The sequence below is a fragment of the Morone saxatilis genome, unplaced genomic scaffold (assembly GCF_004916995.1).
Source record: "Morone saxatilis isolate NCDOM2014 unplaced genomic scaffold, NCSU_SB_2.0 Contig3, whole genome shotgun sequence".
In the NCBI taxonomy this organism is placed as follows: Eukaryota; Metazoa; Chordata; class Actinopteri; family Moronidae; genus Morone; species Morone saxatilis.
In genome coordinates this window covers 10975168-10981377 of record NW_023339873.1, presented here as the reverse complement: position 1 = coordinate 10981377, position 6210 = coordinate 10975168, and positions in this window count along the sequence as shown.

Below are 6210 nucleotides of genomic sequence, written 5' to 3'. Positions count from 1 at the left end.
GGTCATAACTCAAGAATTGATGCACTAATTCTGACAGAATTTCACACGTTTTTTTTTACAAAAGAGTTCAAAGGTCAATGCCATTGTGACCATCATTATGTCCTGTACAAACACCTTTTTGGCCATTATTCAACACCTTAACTCAGGAACCGAAGGGGCAATATTCCACAGTTGGTTGGACACAGACTTGGTGACTCAGAGGTCAAAGGTCACTGTGACCCCCAAAATAGGTTTTAAATAGCTCTAATTGTGATCCTGTGAGTAAGAGCGAGTTTTACCCACAGTTCATAGAGGCTTCATATAAAATGTCAGGAGAAAACAAAAGCACCAAATTTAGTATTTAGTTATACTCTCTATAGCTATACTATAAAGAATCCATCTTTACATAGTATTCAAGTATATGTACCTGTTTAGCAAATACATACATGATTATCCTTCATTAATCAGTTCAAAGATGTATTCACGGAAATCATACATAACGTACCATCAATGTCTTCCTCTGTTTCATTTCTGAGTAGCTGCTGTACAACTGACCTCAAATGACTGAAATCTGAAGAACTATAACTAATCTTTACCTGTATGTGGCTAGTAGCATGTATCAGGCCCTGCTCTTTGGGCTGATTAAATCCCTATCTGAAGGTGGTAGGAGAGCTATATGAACTTCTAAATCAAGTGAGGCTACGTACTTTCAAATGTTCAGTGTTGGTTAATAAGATCTTGTACAGCTTATGATTCGTGCCAAGTGCACAAATGTTCTTGAAAACTGTAAATATGATGGATATAACTCCAGTCAGTGCAGGCTCCAAGTTTATATATTGGAAATCATTTTGAGTATACTGCAAGAGATGGGCTTTAGATCATGAGGACTCACCAGACGCAATAGATCACACAGAGTTATTCTAAAGTCTGTCTCGGTCACTCTGCATCACTGATGTGCCTACAGCACTGCTTGTTCTCACCAATCTTCACTCTGTGTCTTCATACAAAAATGCTTTGCTGGCAGGAGAGCAGCAGCTGTATGTCTCCTTCTCAGTGGAATTCCCAAAGTGGTGGCTTAAATATGATGTTTTTAATTATGACAAACATGTTGATGGTTGCAGTGAACAACGTTAAGTGATTCATTTGAAGTGGTAATTACCTCAGTTGTGTAAACGCACTTTGACTTGCATTTCTTGCATAAAATTGTAGCCTGAAACAATTTTGTGATAGTTTGTGCATAGTTTAACTTTGTAAATGTGAGGTAGTCTGTACAGATACTGTATCTAGTTAAGCAGTTGTGTTCCAGTCCGATACAAAGATTAATTTGAAGTTAAAAATACTGGTATAAGCTTGGGTATAAGGTTAGAGGGTTCAATGCTGGTTCGCTGTGATGGGGCTCGCCGTGAAAGCACTGTCTGGGAAGACTGCATGGGAGGAAAAAAAAGTTTGTCAAAGGTGAGGGGAGGTCCACAAAAGTGGATATAAATTAGGTCATTTTATGTGGAAAATAGCAGCAATTTTATTATAGTGGAGCATTTTTCTATATTTTGGAAAAAATATTGCGAGAATTGGAAAAAATACAGGCTCTCACAAGTAATGTACACACTGGTTGATTTTGTGTTAACTCCTGTGATCCTGCACAAGATCACAAACTTGAGGATGGACGACCTAAAATTTATCTTCTGTTTTTTTAATACGCAGTTAGCACCAACAATGTGCTAATCGCAAGCTCTTTTATCATCACCCCGGATTTAAACCAGATCCCCATTTGTCCTGCCTGTTTTCTCTCCGTCTCCTCCACACACATTTGCGCACAGCTGGCTGTGACAGATAATCTCTGCATCAACTCATCCCAGGCCCACTCTCAATGAAGGGCCTCTCAGGTGTCCTAGATTTGGACTGGACCACTTTCTATGGGGCATGATTATCTGGTTTTCATGGCACCGTCAGTGGGTGGGAATATTATTATGGCAGCAAGTGAAACATTTTTGTCCCTGTTGATGTTTATAAGCAGGGAAAAATTGTGCAGTGTGAGGATTTGAGGGACTTTGACAATGGCCACATTTGTGATGGGCCTACGTGACGACTGGGGTCAAAGCAATCTCCAAACTGGCAGCTCTTTGGGTGTTCCCAGGGTGCTGCAGTGGTCAGTACCCTATCACAAGTGGCCAAGGAAGAATAAAGCATTGAACTGATGACAGTCAGGCCCTTCATTAATAACACCGTGGAGCGATGAGGCTGGCCCGTACGACCCAAATCCAAACAGACGAGCTACTGTAGCTCAAATTGCTAAAAAAGTTCATGCTGGTTCTGATAGAAAGGTGTCAGAAAACACAGTGCATTGCAGTTTGTTGTGTATGGGGCTGCATAACACCCTCCAGGGTGCCCAGGTGGTAAAAAGGGTGTTCATTGGTTGGAAGTTTGTCTCTGAATTGGTGGCTTTGATGTGTTGATAAAGTATATTTTAGGCAGAAGAGCATGCAGGAAAAGATGTTGAGAGCTGCATTTGAAACAAAATAAATTGGGGGACTTTCATTAACAGAAAAACCGTGCCAAGAGGCTAAATTGTCCCGTTTTCAACAATCTGTTCCCTTTCTATCGGCTTACGGAAGAGCTGAGATTATCCTTCCCAGCCTCTATAATGAGCCCTGAGGTTTGTACCCAGAGCTTTGGGCAGACCACTTACTGTATCACTTCTTCACACCCTCTCTTCAGTTCATTTTCTAGCACAGGAATCAGTCACCATAAATCAGTGTCAATCAGTGTCAATTCCTGTAAGGATTAATTGGAATTTCATGTTTGTCTTACTTGCATTTGCATGTGTGTGTGTGTGTGTGTGTGGAGGTTAATATTTGGAGGGTGGTGAAGATGGTGCATGTATGTGTGACTGCACACGTGCATGCCTGTGCACACGTGCAGCCCACGCAGCTTGAGAAAAACACCCATGCTCACAGGCACCTGCACACAACGGCGATAAAATAATCCCTCGAGAAATAATTCGATTTTATTTCTCTATTTCCTAAATTGCAGCATAACATGCCAGTTGCTATTCATACATGCCTGCCATTCATTAAATCATTTTCCATTATTCTAACATAGCATACTGGTATTGCTGTTGTTGACTCAGATTGTATAGGCATGGAATCTCATCTCATCTTCCCACTGTTTTGAATGTATGCACTTTAACCTTTAGGCTGTACTTTGACAGACATCAGTTCTGAAGTCATGCTGATATATTCCTACTAATCTATATTTTATAGTTTCATTTTCACCATTGATGCTAACCAGCTATTTATAATTCAGTATTCACATGGTTCTAAGCAAACTATATTGTAAAAATGCATTCCTGTTGCACAATCGAACTACAGCATCCTAGGCTGCATACTGACTGTAATGATCAGCAAAATGAGCCAAAGACTTTGGCAGTGCATGCTTACCTATGGAACAGTTAAAAGGCAGTTCATTGGACAACCTTTCTAACAATAATGTAAGGCTATGTAAATGTTTGGATTGTTAATGTCCTAAAATAAAACTTTCTGATAGATAATTTCGTATTTGCACCTTTACTATAAAGCATGCTGTGCTTTACTATCTTATACTTAATTGGTGTTTAGGAGAATATTAAACTGTAAATAGCAATACTCCAGAAAACAAAGGCAGGCATTTATGTCTGGATATATTTTCATATAGCCCTGACAACATTTACCAGTATGGTAGAGTTTCCTATATGTAGCCAGAGAGTTCAAACTGAGGGCAATAAAAAATGGCTAAGCACTTTCACCACTAGCTGCTGCTCATTATGCTTATTTCTTTGAGAATATGGCAACTCAGATGAGCATATCAACATATTTATCAACTCAGATCTTCTCTCATCTGGACTTTGGCAGCAGCACAGTAACAGGACAATGTTCAGAGAGACTTAACCAAGGAAATCAATCTGAAACAATAAAAGGTAAGGGGACAAAAATAGGTCCCCAGTGGAAATTATTCTCTTGTTTGAAGCTGAAATGGTTACAGAATGATTCACAACATGATTTCTTATGAAGCTGCAACTCAACAGATACCCTGTCTCATTCTTCCATTTACCCTATCATAAATCCCCAACCTCCTCTACTCACCCTACACAGCACACACACACACACACACACACACACACACACACACACACATCCTTGTTCAACTACCATTTAGTACACGCTTGAGTAAACACCAGACATTAGCTGACAGCGGAGGTAGCGATGGCTCTACCTCCTCTGAGCTAAATCAATTAGCCTATCTCCAGTGGGGCCATGCAATGTTTGCAGGCCTGCCAGGTTCAGAGGGTATTACTGTTTCACCCAGACCAACAAACAGGCTGCCGCGCACACGCTGCAGCATCTGCTTGGATTTGGCCCAAGCCTGAAAGGAATGAATTGGATTTGTAGTGAATGGGGTGTGATGCAATGGGGCCAACTGGGCAGGGTCACGATATTGTTCAGTGCTCCAGTTCTGCTCTTCGTCTGAAGAAAATTTGTATTGTTTTGTGTACGTTTTTATTGTCATCTTGCTTTGTTAGCCATGCCTCACTGTATTGGATCTTCAATTTCAAAGCCAGATGTAGAAGCTACTATATTTCACACACACACACACACACACACACACAGTATACAGCCCAATTTAGGCAAGGCCTGTTTTTAATTGAAAATCTTTTCCTCTCATTCATTCATTATGAAGCTCATTACCTCATTGTGCTGTAAACCAGATCCTTAGGAGATAAGCCTCGTCCTCGACTTGTTTGATGTGTAAACAGATAAGCTATTCAGCCATCTATCAAACATGCTACTGTACATGTGTGTGTATGTGTGAGAAATGATATGCACCAGGAACATATTACAGTATGGCAGCTTGCAGCAGAGACAAGTGAGTGAATAATTTGATGCTGTCTACAACAATCTCCTTAGCTCACTGTGTGGTGCACTGAATAGTACAACACTAGGGCTGAGCACTGCACTTATCAATCTCTTCTCCACTGATGCAGTGAAGTGTGACTGTTAGGTAGCCATGTTGTGTGATGCTTCACCCATCAGTAGTTATCTCTAGTACATCTAAACACAATGTTTTCTTCTAAACTACGTGCAAAACAAATATATAAATAGAATCAGAGCAGTGTTTTAAAGGGGCACTGTGTAAAGTCTGACAGAAAAAGTAACCCTGATGTCATAGTGATTTCATCAGGGTTTTCTCTGTTTTGGCTTGAGACTTCAAATTTATAACACTGTCACAGTCTGCTTTACAAATTGTGGATGTGGAGTTTGAAATATAAAGGCATGTACCAGGCAGGAAGGGTCTAATGAAAGCTGTTCCTCAGTTGCATTATATTTAAGTCCAAAATAAGAAAATATAAGATAAGATCTTTATTGATCCCCTGTAGGAGAAATTCAAGAAATCAAACAGACCTTACCTTTACTTTGTCATTTACTATGGATTAAATCTCTCAAATTAATAGATTGTGCTCTCAGTTTAATGTAACACCTTCACACACTCACTGTGATTCAATTGGATAAGATACAGCTTTTATTTTGATCTTGGACTGAGATATGTGGACGTACTTGTACTTGGTACTTGTAAACACTGTTATCTTCAAGACCCCTTAAGTATTTTTAGCAGGATACTGTTTCCCTCATAAAAACTTTGATGATACTGCAGATGTCATCCAAGAACTAATTGATTGTGACACAGCTTTTTCCTCCTCTCCACAAAAAAAAATATATAATATGATATTAAATTGAGAACAACTATATCTTTTTTATGAGCAGGGGAAGTCAGGCAACATACTTTTAGCAAAAACTACTCTTTGTTACTTTAAGTTTCATGTTTCTTAAACACTCTACAATGACTGACAGATACACAGAATGTAAATATGAATTGCACATATTTTAAAAAAAAAGGCTAATCATCAGTGGTTCTCAATAATAAACCATGTAAATAACCAATTGTAAACGTAACTGCTCTTCCACAGTTTCAACAAACAGGATTAGAAGGAATGTGTCTTGACCCTTGACAACAACCTCCTTTGCTTTTAAGTAGTTGTACATGAGGAGAGTACTCTGTGCTCTTTTCTTTGCTTTTAAACAGTACGTACGGGTCTTTGATGGAGGGCAGCCAGTAGTTGACTACCCTTTTGACCATTTGAATGTCATGATGCAGGACAAACAGGGGCTAAATATATGCTTACACAAACACACACACACA